Source organism: Hermetia illucens, chromosome 6, assembly GCF_905115235.1.
Source record: "Hermetia illucens chromosome 6, iHerIll2.2.curated.20191125, whole genome shotgun sequence".
Classification (NCBI taxonomy): Eukaryota; Metazoa; Arthropoda; class Insecta; order Diptera; family Stratiomyidae; genus Hermetia; species Hermetia illucens.
The window spans coordinates 97590218-97607219 of NC_051854.1; the positions used below are offsets into that span (position 1 = coordinate 97590218).

Genomic DNA, 17002 nt, shown 5'->3' on the forward strand with positions numbered 1-17002 from the left:
GCTACTGTAACTCGTAGCTGCTAATATCGTTGATAATAGTAATAATAGTTGTACAGAAGCGTACCATCTTATCAGTTCGTACACCTGAGGGTGCTAATACCTCAGAGACCATCTATATACAGAGGGGCATCTTAGAGGGGGATTCGTTGAATACCCTTTCGTTTTGCATGGCACCGAAGCCCTTTTCATGGCTACTGAATGATGCTAGAGGGCGTGGTTTTGTTATAAAATATGGGCCACCTTGGAAGTCTGTTGCGAATAATAGATATATCGTGACATCGGAGATAGGGACGTGGTTGACGTGGCGCAAAACGGAAGTGCACATTTTTTCCAATAAATATAGGCATGTGGGGTATCAAATGAAAGGTATCATTAAGTACTTTTCGAAGCCAGTCTTACTTTTGGTATTTGCCGGAAAGGTGGGGAGTGCAGAGGGGGGGTTCGAATGTGAACACTTCTTTCACGGACCCATTCTCAGAAACTACTCAACCGAAAAATCGGAAACAAATCAGGAGGTTGCCACTATATGGTGCTTAGGCTCCGAAGTACCCTCCATTCAGATATTTGTACAAATAAAGTTAATAAGAGTATATTATCATAATTTTTTGTAATGGACTGCAAAAACCTCTTAGGTTCATCCCAGAATCACGAAGTATATAACATAGACCATTATATTACCAAGTTGGGTGGAAATCACACAATTACTAGCAATCGCTTATAGCATCGAGGATGGGCTTAAGTCAGGGGGTTTGAGGAAAGATTATATATGTAGTCTACAGATAACCTGCATGTCTTCCAGCCAAGGAAACATGAAGAGCGTTACTGATAACGAGAAGCAAAGTATCGGCAACTTGAATGTCACCGTCAACTTCAAATTCCACCCTGATTTTTCCTAGATGCAGCGCATGAAATTTTCGTCGTTGTATACGGCTCTGGAGAAAGCCATTGACTTTTCCATAATGTCCTCCAGATATAGAGCACTCCAGATACAATTTCTGTCGACGCTCTTGAAATCCATGAAAAGTTAGTAATGCGAGATCCCCTGTAGAGTCTGTGAACGACACTTCCGCGAGGAGTCCATCAAGGCTGACAGATTTCTCCGTCAACGGCCTGGCTGGACAACGGTGGACCTGAGCCAGCATTTGGACCATCACAGAGTGTAGACTCAGGGCTTTAATTTCTCTTAATTTATCTTTTATCCTAAATATGTTGATTGACGTAAGCTGATAACAGTTACGTACTGCGGAATAACGTATGTGGCTGAATATTCCTTTCTTTCTCCTCCATTGCACGACTATGTTCGATTTGTATTTACTATTTTAGCTCTGAAGCGCGAATACGACAAATTCCATTACATTCCTAAAATAGAAGATTTACAAATTCAATTTTGTTATTATCCAAACACTTTTGAGTTCTCCGGAAATATCCCAGAACTTGATTCGAATGATGGAGTTGGCTATGAGAATTGCTGCTTTGCCGGCTGCTAATATTATATGTGAATATTCTGTATTATGTATTTGTATACGTTGTATCTAGGTTCTTGCTAAATTCTTGTTGTTTTCACCAGATAACGTTTCTGATGCTGTCCTTCCAACTTGCTCCTGTTTCATGACAATAGGCCGACCTTGTGTACCTCACTAATTCTTCCTTACCAACTGAATTCAATTTCAGCCGCTATTAAGTTTGTAATTCGGTTAGCCGGCAATATCCCTGCTTGCCATTTCCCGCGCAGACGCCTTGACTTTCACTGGATGTTAAATTATCCACCAGCACTGGAAAATGGAAAGAGGGAAAACACTTTGAAAGCGGCCGCTACTGAAAAGTGTCTAGTTTTCGATTTGCTGTTGCGGCCTTAGTAACGTATTTCATCTTGAATTCGAAAGGTGCTTTGTTAGCTTGAATTTTGTTAGCCCCAGATTCATGCATTAGGGATGCATAAAACGTACTCCAACTCTGTAACGGGAACGCTGCGGGCATAGTTAAGTGGTGATGGATTCATGACCTTGAAGAAATAGAACTCCACCACTATTCTGGTATTACTCATTAATTTCCAAGCGTGGTGTTTTCGGTAGACAATTCAAGGGTAGTTTTGCAGTGGTTCCGGGAAATATTGTCATCTAGATCTGAACTTCAGTTTACTTATCGAACGTGAGCTGGAAACAGATAAATTTAATGTGATGAGGACGTTAGTCCTTCAATGAACTGTGAAAGTCTTTGCATGTTTAACAGGGGCTTACGTACTAGTGACACATTGGGTGGTTGTGTTTGTTTGCCTTGTGGTGTTTCACAATAGCTTATCTGAGGCAATCTGTTCGAGTGCGTGAAAGGATTTTATCTAGTTGTTCCAAGCTAATTACTTTCTTGAAATGCTTTGCATAATTAGCGGTGTGCTGTTGATAGTGTAAAATGAGAGTCGTTGTTTGTACAACTCTGTTAGTTATATTTGGTGCATAGTAGTGTGTGATTTATTAGGAAAAAGCCGTATAGTGTTGGAAAAAAGTGAAACTAGGATTATATAGTGTTTCAAGTATCATCAACGTTACTTCACGTACTAATGATAGCAAACAGTGGAGCAGATTGAACGGGGACGCAACTGCCAAAGGTATTTATCATCTATATACTGACGTACACATAAATTTTGATTTTGTGTTCATATCCCACAAAGATAACTAAATTCTATTTTGCTTCAAACAAACTAAAGCTGATTTTTCTACATAGAAAGGAACAACTTTTAACGCTATTTCACTTCCCTATAAGGGGTCACCCTTTTTTCTGACAAGCTTCTAGTAAAAAGGGGATCATTATCACCTTGAGTTTGTAATGAAAACTCAGCGAATTGGGATGATCAAATAGCCATCCGCAGTGGCTGAAGATAACCTAGACCTAAAGAGAAGAGCTACCCAAAAAACCTAAAAAGTTTGCGAAATTGACCGTGAAGGTCGTCTTCGTCCACTCAGGATAGCTGTTTGATCTTCCCAATTCGTTTAGTTTTTATTACAAATGGCGCCCAACGTGGGGTCTAACATATCCTAGATTCAGGGCTAAAAGAAGAAGAAATCTTAATTACAGGTTTCCTCAATCAGTGGAAGATAGCTTATTCCGGCTCACAACTACGTTTTACGGTGTCAGATAGAAAGAGAATCAATAGATTCTCAACATTGTTCCCGCCTAGGCTCCACGTAAACTTGCTTTCACATTTCCAATTTTAGGTTTCACAACTTTTCTCTCCCGGAAGGAAGTTTTCCTAAGCCTCAGTTTCCCATTCCCACTTTGTACTACCTATCCGCGGTAGTCTGCCACAAAAGCTAGTCGTTTGTCGTGTTTGCCTTCCAGAAATCTTTGGATCTACGGGCCTTCGTGGCTACACGCTGAAAGGGTTTGCTGTCCTTCTCTACCTTTTTCTCTACGTTTCAGTAATGGAAAAACTTAATCTTCTATTTCTTCAGTTTTTGTCCCGTTCACAAGCGGGGTCGGCTCGTCGTGATTGGTTTCGCCATTCGGTTCTATCAAATGCCTAATCTAGATCTAATCGCAAGGCTTTTAAATCCCCATCCAGCGTATCAAGCCACCGTTGTTTCCGCCGGCCTTTCGGTCGCTTAGCATCGACTTCGATATTCAGACCAATCAGTGAATTCTTGCTAGCGCAAATTACGCGACCTTACCATCGAAGACACCTCTCTCGCATTTTTTCCACGATTGGTGCAACCCCATATCGATCGCGGATATCCCCATTTCGAATGTGATCAAAACGTGTCACGCCACTAGTCCAATGCAACATCTTCGCCTCCATTACCGCAAGACATCGTTCACTGCCTTTTATAGTCGGCCAACACGCAGAACCATACAGGGCGACACGACGGACGACATGGTGGTAAATGTTAGATTTGAGACGTTCCTTTGTACGTCGATCACAAAGAACACCAGTTTTGGAATGCGTCTTCATCCAGGTTGCATTAATGCGTGATGCAATTTCATAACGCAGTTCTGCATTGGCTCATAGCACTGACCCGAAATACTTAAATTGCTCAGTTCTGGACAGGTCACTGCCACTGACACTGATCGTGCTTGTTTCATGGGGATCGATGGTCAAAAACATAGTTTTTTTCAAATTCAATCTGAGACCGTGTTGCATGAGGCAATCATTCGATTTTTGGACAAGTTGCCCGACATCATTTTTGTTTTTAGATGGTAGGAAAACATCATTTGCATAAAGCAGTGTATAGGGCGCTGGACGTTGGATATCCCATGTGACGGTGTTCATTACAAGAATAAAGAGGAGTGGTGAGAGGTCGCCTCTTGATGAACAGCAACAGCACTGATCGCTTCGCAAGAGTGAAAGCATCTTCGAGATCCTTCGCGACTACAAACAGCGCTATATTGTCGACGTAATCTACCACCGTGGCTTCCTTCGGAACGGGAAAATTAAGTACATCGTTGTACATGATGTTCCACTGCAGTGGGCCAAGTACGAAGCCCTGTGGGACACTCGTAGAGTCAACGTACTCCTGGGGTCCGTCATCAGTGTCATACCAAAACGGTGTTCACATAACTTTCGTTTGCTTGAATTATATCCAATTGTGCAAAAGCGTTCTAATAGACTGCAGCCCCTTGTATTTGTCTCTCTACTACCCCACTCACGGGCCCAAGCATTGAAGTCACCAGCAGTCGCCTTGCGTCGAGAACAAGACAATCAAGCATTTCCTCGAATTCGAACAGTGTCAGACAGTGTCAGATTCGACGTAATAGCTGTACACATATACCCCGTTTATTTTCGCCCATACAAAGCCGCTGGCTGTCTGACTCACAGTACGTTGTATGGCTTGTCGACCCCATGCCCATATCGCCATTCCACCAGCCGAATCTGGAACCCATACGGCAACGTCACGGTTTCTAAATATAAGATTCACTAATGATGGCAATTTCCACCTCGGATTCGTAAGTGGTCGGCTCGAATAAATCCTGAGCAACCCTGCAATGATTGAGGTTTATCTGAATAGACCTTATATTTTCATTGAGGTCAGCCGCTTCCTAAATTCCGTGCATTAAGCACTTCCGGCAATATGCCGGTCATCCCGTCCCTCACTTCCTTCGCACTCTTTGGCAATATGGCCTCTTTAGAGAAATCTACACACTCAGAAGGCAAACAACCCATCCGATTTGAACTTTTCCGGAAGCCAATAACTTTGGCGCTGCGTTCACTGGTCAACACAAAATGACCGTTTGAGTATTGTCATAGGCTTTTCGGAAACTCACAATGGACGCCTCAGCAAGTTCCTCCAACTTGAACTCATCCGTCAAGACAGTGCAAATTTCCCCTTTGGATATCACTTCATCGAGATCCTTGCACTGTACAGAGATCTCATGTTTTTGGGTGCATATTGTGACATTCTTCCCAAGTGAGTTTTTAACTTGAGTTCGGATGCTATTAGTTTTTCCCAAGCTGGATTTTTTCTGCTCAAAAATGAGGTCACCCTTCTGGGTACTTCGAATTTTGCTGACATTTCCGCCTAGATCTTTTAGGTCGGGGTCAGCTTTTCAGTATCTCCGCGTAGGACAAATCTTCCTTGCTGGAAATCACAACTGCTCGTGGGCGAATTCGCACTTTCGCCTTTTTGCTTCGACTTTTTCTTAACTATCTTGGTCCATCCACTGTTTTCATTCTTCTTGGATTTTGCCGATTCGATTGCCGGACTCGCAATTGGGGGGTCTCTGCTCTGCTTTCTCTCTTCGGTGCTTTTAGTTCCGTTTTTCGGATTTCCCAGAGGATCTACTTCTCCTTCGCGTACTCTCCAGTTTGGTGGCGAATTGCTGTGCTTTGTTGTAGAGCACTCTAACAGCTTTCACCATATTTTTGATGGCTTTGTGCATGTTGTGCTTGTCCTTGATGAACTCGGACAGTTTAACTATCTTTGCACCAAAGCTGTGTGGCTTGCTACTTTTAAATAGTCCTTCACATTTCGCATTCATTGACCTTGCTTTCGAGCCCCTGGACTGTAGGTTCCCTCCTTTTTACATCTTCCATAGTGGTTTTATGTCCTTGGTATCCTTCCCATAGCCATTTTGGTCCATGCACCAGAGATGAGCACACAGTAGCCCATGCAGAGTCAGAAAAGAAAATTGCTTGATCAAATATTTGCTTATCCATAAGTATGCTCCAATTCGCCCCAATTCGGGGTAGCGTTTGTTTGGAGATCTGGCCACTCCTCGCAAGCTGTCTGGCAGTCTGACTGCCTGTATGCCTGTCTGTCACACTCACTTTTCTCCAAAACTGCTAAACCGATCCGAACGAAATTTCGTGGACAGATGGGAACTATGAAATTCCGCCCATACAGTGGCTGAAATAAATTCACGTAGATATAATATGCAAAGAGGGGATGCAAATTTTTTTTGACCGTATATAGACATCTGGGGTATCAAATGAAAGGTTCTACTGCAGTGGGCCAAGTACGGAGCCCTGTGGGACACTCGTAGAGTCAACGTACTCCCGTCAGTGTCATACCAAAGACCCCGATACGATTGAGACACACCCCACTTCGTTGGCCAGAATTATATCCAACAGTGCAAAAGCTTCTAATAGACTGCGACCCCTTGTATTTGTCTCTCTGCTACCCCACTCGCGGGCCCTAGCATTGAAGTCACCAGAAATCACCCTTGGACTACGTCCTCTTGCGTCGAGAACAAGACCATCAAGCATTTCCTCAAATTCGAACAGTGTCAGACTTGGTGGCCCTGATCGGTACTTTCCGAAACATTCCAAAATGCGTGGGTAAGGAACCAAGATGTGCTCACTTAAATTAAGGCAGAGCTCATTCTCGGAAACTTTCTAACCCACAAATATAAAACAAGTCGGGAAACCGGAAGCTAGACGCTTCAGGTATGAAAGGTTTTGTGTATTTCTTTTATAAAGAGATTTGGGTGTGCATTTGTCCCATTAGCATGTAGCACGTGAAATATGCATATATTATGTGAAAATTTCCACTTTCAAGTGATATTGACATTCATAGCCTTGAATTTGCGGAGAAGCGACAGTTTTGACTTAGCATTACTTTGTTAGTAATAGTGTGATTTTCACCAAATTTGGCAGGATTATGATCTATAATTTAGGCTATATTGCTGCAAAATTTTGTGATTCGGGGGTGAACTTAAGGGGGGTTTTCCTGTCAATTACTAAAAATTATAGTAATATACTATTATTAACTTTATTTGAACAGATATCGGTATGGAGGGTATTTCGGAGCCTAGGCACCATATAGTGGCAGCCCTCTGATTTTTTCCAGATTTTTCGGTTGGGCAGTTCCTGAGAATGGGTTCGTTAAAAAAATGACCACTTTCAACCCCCCGCACTCCCCACCTTTTCAGCAAAAGTCAAAACTAATACCGGCTTTGAAAAGTACTAACCGAGACCTTTAATTTGATACCCAACATGACTATATTTGATGAAAAAAAAATTTACACCCCCCTTTTGCATGTATGGGGACCCCCCTTAAATGCGTCGTAAGAGGATGTAACTCGCTATATGCATGAGCGTTCACAGTTCCCACCTTTCTACCAAATTTGGTGTCAATCGCTATAACCGTCTTCGAGAAAAATGCGTGTGACGGACAGACAGACAGACAGACAGACAGACAGACAGACAGACAGACAGACGGACAGACAGACAGACGGTAAACCGATTTTAATAAGGTTTTGTTTTACAAACAAAACCTTAAAAAATGTAATGCGCTTGTGTGAAATCTAGGCCCCAAAATATATCCCATTTCGATATCTGCTAAACTTACTAACATTATATTCGCAATTTTTTGAATTTGTCTGGAAAACGTTCCTTAAGTTCATCCAGGGAGTACCAAACTTTGCAACAGCATAGAGGACAGTGTGGCGCATAATACTATAATACTTCATGTTTGTTACGAAATGCCACCTTAGGCGTATATACAACAACTGTTTGTCCTTCAGCAGGACAACAACCCCAAGAAAGAGAATGGTTATTGTATGTGTCACATCCCTACTCTATATGTCTCCCCAATCGGTAAACCTTAGTCTAGTTGAACGTCTGTAGCATTGACTCAAACTCCTGGTTTGCAATGATTTTCGGAAGGCATTGTAGGAAGCTGGGGACGAAATTTTTGCTGATGCGATTCAATATCGTTCCAATTTATTGCATCGTTATCTTACACCTGTAATTGCATAGATAAGATTCGAATTGAAATGGTAGTTCAAATTTGGTTAATTTTCATTAGAATCCGTTCATTTTTCTTCCTGTGCCAATACACTCTGCCAATACATTGTTGACCTTGGTTGTGTTATTGAGAATAAATGGTTTGGTCTTTTCGAACTCCTCTCTCCTAGAACAAGTTTTCCCAATGTACAAACAATAGTGATACATTGAAGGATATGCATGGGGATGACACAAAATCCAACAAGAGGGGAGGTGAAAATCCTTTGCTTTCGTTTGAACTTAAGAACACTTATATAAAAGTACTACTTATTACCTTTCTGCCATATTTTCCGATACCATAATTTTTTCGCTCCAGACAACAGTATTCACCACTCAGTGAGAGGGTCAGCTGATGACGTTAACGTAGTGGAAGTGTTATAGTAAGAAAGCATAGTCTATTGAACCTCTTCAGCTCTCAGCACGAGGGACGTAACAAATAATAAGCAGAAAAGTACCCGGGACCCAATCCAGGCCAGTTTTCTGCCTGTTTGTCAAGCTATTATCTTTGTTACTAGGCCGATGCACCGATTTAAATGACTTTCATCTTTAGTTTCAGTTCCAATTATCTTTTCATTGTAGTAGTTCGTATTACTACGCAAAGCGCCCCACTAAACCACCCTCTAAGAATTAATTTAGTTATAATTAGAAGACTGACTAAATAGAAACTTGAAAATTATTCAAATTCAAAATGAAAGGAAGGATATGAATGAAACGAAACAAAATCAAAAGTTTCCATAGTTTCAAAAGTAACTAACAACTCCTGCTCGACCTCCAAAATGCATACTCCTTATGCACATTAAATGTGCACACAGTGCAGTTCGAAAAGGAACAAGCCTGAGACCACTTGTTTCTCATCGCGTAGTATAAGACAAAATAATTCAGTGAGAACTGCGAGGGTTGTCAGCCCAAGTTCAGTGGAAGCTGCAATCGCAGCCTCCAAGAATAAAAAATCAGTGGGTCTCGACAAAATCCCCTCCATAGTTCTAAAAAAGTGCGCCCCCAACATTTCCACCACCCTCTCCTCGATCATCAACCACTGTATCCTCAACGCTCACTTCCCCACCGAATGGAAAAATGCTCGCATAGTTCCCGTTCCAAAAAAGAACCTGAATCCACTCAATCCCGATAGCTACAGGCCTATCTCTATCTTTTCTTCCTTCACCAAAATCTTCGAGCGGATTATCAAATCCCTCATAGACGAGCATTGCACTTCCAACAACACATTACCACAATTTCAATTCGCCAACCGAACTAAACACTCGGTTGAGCACGCGCTACTTGTCCTCAAGACTGATATCCTCCTGGGTATCAATCGGATGACACCCACCATAGCCTGTCTCCTTGACCTAAGGAAAGCTTTCGACTCCGTATGGCAATACGAACTCACGTACAAGCTTTCCGAAATCCTCAACTTCCATCCGCACCTCTGTAAGCTAATACTTAGCTTTCTAGATGGGCGGAAAGCCTTAGTGAGCATCCAACAGCACCTTTCCTCGTCATCTACTTGCCCAGCCGGCATTCCCCAGGGTTCAGTCTTGTCTGCAACCCTTTTCTCGCTGTTCACCGCAGACATCCCCAAACCACCTCCACACCCGTGTCCCATCTAGATCCTCCAATACGCGGATGACCTAATAATCTACACAACCACCATAGACATCTCCCGTGGTGAAGCGCGTCTGAATGCTTATTTAGACGAACTTTACCACTATTTCACCCGTTGGAAACTTTCCCTAAATCCCGACAAGTGTGAGACCATCGTCTTCCATGAAGACATGAGGATGACTCCGAAGATGTGGAGTGACACAAGATCACTATCACTCACAATCCATGACCAGCCCATTCCCACTGTTAAAGAAGTCACCTACCTCGGGGTGACAATGAACTCCCGCCTCTCCCACGTACCTCACATAACGAAGGCACTAGGCCGTGCAACTGGTGCCTTCCGGTCCCTGTATCCTATCCTTAAATACAACATCCTGACCCCAAGAAAGGTTAAGCTGTTTTGCTATAAACAGCTTATCCGCCCACTCCTCATCTTCGGCTTCATTTTCTGGTCCAATTGCTCCCCATCCCAAATGGAGCGACTCCGCCTCAGAGAGCGCAGGATCTTTCGCCACTGCGCTAACATCTTTAAGAACGAGGACCGCTCCAAGTACATTTCCAATCAGATCCTCTATGAATCCTGCCAAACCCCACGCATCGACGCCTTCCTTGCTCGTCTTGCCCTCAACTTCCTGGCCAAGTGCCAAGCCCATCCCAACCTCCTTGTTGCCAATGCCATGCAGATCGAGATCGTTGAAGATAACCTTCTCCGGACTCATCTGTTCCCTCAGATCCTTTTATCCCTCCAGTCCCAGAACCGTCTGTTCGATTCCCTAGGTAGAGTAGTCTTCTACACAGGCAATTACTCCGACTCCCAATTTTTTAAACCTTCCCATCATTAGCACCCCTCTCAGCTTTTAATTCCCATCCCTCCCCAGTCCTTTTCCCTCCTAATCCCATCCCGTTTTTATATATGCTCAACGAGTGGAGGTTTTTTTCGACTTTTCCTCCAAAATAAAATGTCAATAGCTTGTCACATAACCTTTTTAGTAATAAGTTAGTTTAAGCTTTATGTCATACCTTAGATTAAGTTTAACTGTTAAGGTAGTCCCTAAGTTAGCTATAAGTTTATATTCATCCATTATAGTAAATAAAAAATTGTTATTTTGCGGAAAGAACTGCGAGGGTTTAATATTCTCTTCCTTAAAAACATTGCACTTGATGAAAAGGAGCCTTTGTGGCCGAAAACCAGTCCCAACCTATTTACATTTTCTTCCGGCCAAACCGAAGAAAAATGCTCCAATGAAAATGAAAGAATTGGAAGTTGCAAAAAGAAAGGATAGTGTCCTTCCTTATAAGGAGCTCTAATGGGAAATACTTCTGAGTATACAACCGGTCAGGCCCGCATTTTCAGGTACTTCTAGGAGGCAATCATTTGCGGGACTTTAGTCCCAGGACGAAGGCAAATCTTTATGGTATGCTACGAAGATTAGACCAGGAAGCTCAACAGGGCATCATATAAATCAAACAAAGGAGCAGCAGTTACATATATCATGGGGAAAGGTGTGTCATCCGAAACTTGGAAGATAGAGAGAGTCATACACTTAGAATGCTGAGCCTAGCCGGGCAACAAATTGAGGGATTAATACCACCTCTATCTGGCAAATCAAAGCAGTTAAGTGTCGGAATCGGCTACTCCCCATAGATAACTTCTGTATAATTTAACAAATTCAGGATCCCACGTTGGGCGCCATTTGCAATAATTATGATATGGGCCGTTGATTCCAGTAAATTATAATACTTTGGGCCCCTCCCTCAAAGTTATTCGGTTCACACTCATCATAGAGAAGGCAGTAAGGAGAGCAACGAAATCAAAGCCGAGTTCCCCTTTCACAATTAGGTCAATGTCCTTGTATGTTCGATGGGACAGCGCTGATGTTTCAATTTCCCAATTATTTATATTGGTACAATCTTAATTCGCTTAAGGATACATCTAATTAGCAACTATAAATAGACAAAAAAAATATGTCTGGGAAGGATCTTTACTACCCTTACATAAAAGCATGAATGCATAGGTTGAATCACGGCACACTCAAATTGAAGACAAAGTACTCAGGATATATCCAGTTCCACATATGCACACATGATGGGCGGAAGTTGATGTCCTTGCAGCCCCTGTTGCCGTTTGCAGAAGTCACTTCGGTAACATTCTGACCAAATCGGCCTCATTTCAAAATTGCTTTACAATTGCGTGGCCGTTGAATGTAGGCAATTTCGCGTCGCTATTTGTGACTATGAAGAATAGAGGAATGGATGGGTAGCCTACAGTTAGTAGTGCAGCACATCAATGCTCTCATGTAGGTCATTGAATATTGTCCGTAGTGCTTTTATAGATGTGGCGGAAGTAACATATTAAGCCCTTAATATTATTTTGTTGTTTTAATCCAAAATTACATTACTAGTGACCACATGATATCGATCGGAAAAATGTTTGTGCTAAGAGCACTTCGCGCAAGAAACCACGAGAAGTCCAAGGCCACCAAAAATCATGCTCCATGAGTCAAGTGGCAGCGGAAGATAACATAGTTTGGCCAACATTATAAAGTGCTTCTGGGAAGTAGAGGAGACTCCAATGGCCTCTAATTTATCAAGGGACGCACATGAGTGTAAGGCTCACTACGCCGCAACATGCGGAAGGGCTCATGGTGCGAAATTCATCGTGCACCTATCACTGAATTCTAGTCCGTCAAATCTTGGTGAATCGCTTGACAAGGCAAGAAGGCGTCTGATCACAATGGAAGCCCGACTCAGTCGCAACGAATCTTTTCAACAGGAATATCGGATTGTCATGCAGGAATATCTTGAGTAAAATCAGACGGAGTTGGTCCCAAAGCACGAGTTAAAGCAATCAGTATCGTATTTTTGCCACATAGTCTGGTTATAAAAGAACCTAGGAGCAAATGGTATCTGATGCATCAGGAAAGACAGGCAAAGGTAAATCTTTGAATGTGTGTGTATGGTGGGGGAGAAGCTAAAGCTTCTGAGCACTCAGGTCATGTTGGTCCATTGTACTCGCCTCCCCCGTCTAACGGAATATTCCGGATTCGTTAACGTATCGCAGGATTTCCGTTAGTGGATGTGATGCTACCCGTCGCAACTGAAGGACATCGGCACCAAAGATCTGATGCCTGATGCGTCCACAGGCGGGGCATTCATATAGGAAATGCTCCATGGATTCCGCTTCCTCATTACAGGAGGGACACGTATCATCTTCGGTAATTCCTATTCTGAACATATGCCCAGCTAGTGAATTATGGCCTGTCAGAATGCCCACAATACACCCGCAAGTCCTTCTGCTTTTCGACAGGATAAACTTTGCGGTACGTATGTTGGGTTCTGGCAGGAAAAGTTTGGTGTGTCGAGCAGCATTTAAGCTCTGCCACCTGTCGTTATGGGAAACTTGTTCCCAGTTTTTGAAAACAGATTTAGCCAATGCTACTGATACCCCAATTGCTGGCTCCGGTCTCGTCATAGGGGAGATTGACCCCTCTTTCGCTAAAGCGTCCGAGATTTCATTCCCCTCTGTGCCACAGTAACCAGGTACCCAGAGTAGTTCCACCGTATTGAATCTAGACATAGAGTTCAAACGGTTTCTGCATTCCTGAACGATTTTCGAGGTGATCAAAGGACTGCTCAATGCCCTCAGTGCAGCTTGACTGTCACTACAGATTGCGATGCGCCTGCCCTTCAACCGCTCGTCGATCGCTCAGGATCGCATAAACTTCGGCTTGAAAAACCGTTGCATATTGTCCCAAAGGAAAAGCCCACTTCTCGTTTTTATTCGTGAGGTAGACTCCGGCTCCAGAACCTCTTCTGTTTTTGAGCCATCGGTGTAGAAGATTTCCGTATATCCCGCCACGCATTCCTCTGGGTCTTCCCAGTCCTCTCTACGCTTCAGGGTAACTACATATCTTCTACCAAACAGATGTATGGGGACACGAGAATCGGAAGGCATTGTAAGAACTGGATTTAGTCCTCCCAGTAACTCTTCCAATGCTCTGTGCCCCCCACATCCGTTGTTTTTCCATAGATCTAATCGAATTAGCCTATTAGCTGCTTTCATTGCAGTGCTTTGAAAAAATATATCCAGGGGCTGCAAATTGAGTAGTGCATTCAGAGCTGCGCCGGATGTCGTGCTCATGGCACCAGTGATACCCAGACAAACAGTTCTTTGCAGTGCGGCTAGTTTACGGTGAAAACCTTTTTGTTTCACCTTAACCCACCACACTACGGATGCATATACGAACATCGGCCTAATGATGGCAACGTATATCCACATTACCACATGAGGCCTGAGTCCCCATGTCGAGGCAAAGGTCCGTCTGCACAGCCCATAAGCTGTGCGAGCTCGTTTCATCTTTACTTCTACATGTTTGTTCCAAAGAAGTTTTTTATCTAGAGTGACCCCCAGATATTTCACTTCTTCGGAGAGTTGAAGGGTAGTACCCCGCATCTCAGGGAGACAAGGTCCATCCAGTTTTCTCCTTTTTGTGAATAAAACCATTGTGGTTTTATTTGGATTAACTGACAGATAATGTCTAAGGCACCAGCTGTCTATCAAATCAACGGCACGCTGTATATTCCTACACACCGTACCAAGATCCCGATCAACAGCAAGTACAGCCACGTCATCAGCATAAGCTTGAGCGTATATTGGCAAATTTTGCAGTTCGCATAGCAGTGAGTCGATCAGCATACTCCACAGAAGCGGCGAAAGCACACCTCCTTGGGGGCAGCCCTTCGTCGCTTCCGTAGTCTGGTAGCGATCGACCTCTACCTCAGCACACAACAATCTTTGCGTTAGCATAGCATGGATCCACTTAATTAAAGCATCACCAACACCATTCGCTCTGGCGGCATCACAAAGTTTTTGAAAAGGCACACAGTCAAAAGCCCCTTCAATGTCCACGAACACCCCCATCGCGTACTCACCATTCAAAGTTGCATCCTCTATCTTTGTGACCAAAGAGTGAAGAGCAGACTCACAGGACTTTCCACGTTGGTAAGCATGTTGGTTTTCACTAAGTGGGTGTGACCTAAGTGCGTTTCCACGAATGTGACGCTCCACCAGTCTCTCCAAATCTTTCAGCAAGAATGAAGTCAAGCTGATCTGTCTGAAGTTTTTTGGATTAGAATAGTCATCTGTCCCAGGTTTCGGTATGGAAACTACCTTAACCTGTTGCCAAGAAGAAGGCACGTAGCCCAGAGCAAGACATCCTCGAAAAATATTTCTTAGAGGTCGCTCTAAATGCTCCATACCCTCCTTTAGCATTGCCGGATAGATGCCATCCATGCCAGGTGCTTTGAAATGTTCAAAGGACAGTATGGCAGCTCTCACCTTTTCATGGGTAACAACCACTTTCGCAGTGTTCCAGTTCCCCTTGCAACGCTTGCGTGTTGAAGGGGTTGCAAGAACCGTCAACTCTCCCCCTACCACTTCTCTCACCCGTTCCCCCGGGTGGTGTACTTCCAGGAAGGTCTGTACTGAGTCCAGTCTGGAGCTCGTGAAAGTACCGTCGGGTTTTCTAAGAGAATCCAACTTGGCCGACTCATCCCTTTTGAGGACTCTGCACAGCCTTGAAGTCTCCCTTTCGCCTTCCAGTTCCTCACAGTACGCTCTAAAGGAGTCTCGTTTCGAGCACCTCACGAGCCTCTTATATTCACGTTGTGAGTTCCTGAAATTTAACCAGTCTTCGTCCTTGTTACTTTTGCAAGCACGATTTAGAAGTCGCCTGGTTGATTTCCTGAGTTTTTGCAGTTCTCGGTTCCACCAAGGAACCGTTTTACCGCTTTGGCCTCGGGAAATAGGACAAGCTTCTTCATATCACTCTAAAAGTGTGCCGTTCAGAGTTTTCAATTCATCTTCCAACACCAAAGGAGTCTTTAGTCGCCTAGGGAACTGTACTTTATTGCCAAGAAGTTCATTGAACTTTGCCCAATCCGTTTTCCTAGGGTTCCGTCTTTGTACTGCAGACTGTTCGCCCGCAATAGTCAGATTGAATTCTAGATATCGGTGATCTGACAGTGAGACCTCGTCTAGCACTCGCCAGTGTGTAATCAACTCTAACAATTTTGGGGTACAGATTGTTAGGTCAATTACTTCGCTTCTTCTCGGTCCCACGAACGTAGGGGCACACCCTACGTTTGCAGTCATAAGACCAGCTGAAGTGATGAAATCAAATAGCTTCTCTCCTCTTGGATTGCATTTGCTACTGCCCCAACAAATATGTTGAGCATTCGCATCGCAACCTATTAAGAGTTCGAGACCATTTGATTCTGCATACGCCACCAGATCCCTAAGTTCTTGCGTCGATGGAGGATACAAAGAATCATAGGGTAAATAAACGGAGGCAACTATGATGTTTTTCCTCTCGCCATTTATTTGGTATTGTATGATGACCGTAGCTAAGTCCTGGGAACAATATTGTCTCAGCATAGTTGCCTCTAACCGTCTTGACATCAGGACGCAAGCTCTCGGTCTTATGGATCTTTCGTCGTAGAAGATCCTAGCCCCCTTTACTGATCCAATGCCACAGATTCTATTAAATCGAACCCACGGTTCTTGCAACAGAAAGATATAGGGGAAATCCTGCAGCTTTGTCATTCTAGCTGCCAACAGGTAGGAGGGAGCTTTGGCATGCTGCAGGTTGATTTGACCAATATTTATGTTTTTCGACATAAACTTAGTCTATTGTCTTATGGAAAACAGTTAGAAGCGTATGCGGCAGTCCGCGTATGACGGGGTTTCCCCCACACCGTACCGCCAGAGACTCGATCTCCTCGTGATTGATTTCTCTGAGAAAAGCCGTACTTGGAAGTACCGCAATTCCCATGTTCTCATCCACGAAAGATCTCATCTTATTCTGCAGAGCATTCGTCTGTTCTCCACTTAGCACATTAATTGGTTTGCGGTGTCCGGGTTGCATAGATTCGGTCACTCGAACTGGCATCAAGTCAGTTCCGTTCACGTCTCTGGCTTCCCTTCCTTCCGCCTGTTCCTTGGAAGGTGTAGGAGAAGTTACTAGCAGGTAGGATTCACTCTGTAGCCCTTCCCCAGTGCGAGCCCCCATACGGGGGGCACACCGGTCCTAATTCTCGCGAGACGCGTGGATATAAGCCCTGGTGCGGAGCACAATAAAGCGTTGTTCACAGCAGATGTGTTGGTCTTACGCTTCTTGCGCGCAT

General features: G+C 43.7%; 1 protein-coding gene across 3 annotated transcripts in view; it reads left to right on the top strand.

Annotated features, from left to right (window-relative positions):
• Positions 1-1852: 1852 nt before the first annotated feature.
• The window catches only part of LOC119659037 (5-hydroxytryptamine receptor 1D), a 384779-nt gene continuing 369629 nt past the window's right edge, over positions 1853-17002 (top strand). For all 3 annotated transcript variants that reach the window (XM_038066937.1, XM_038066934.1, XM_038066936.1), the window contains exon 1: positions 1853-2602. The gene's annotated coding sequence lies outside the window, so the exon portion shown is untranslated. The remainder of the gene's footprint in view (positions 2603-17002) is intronic.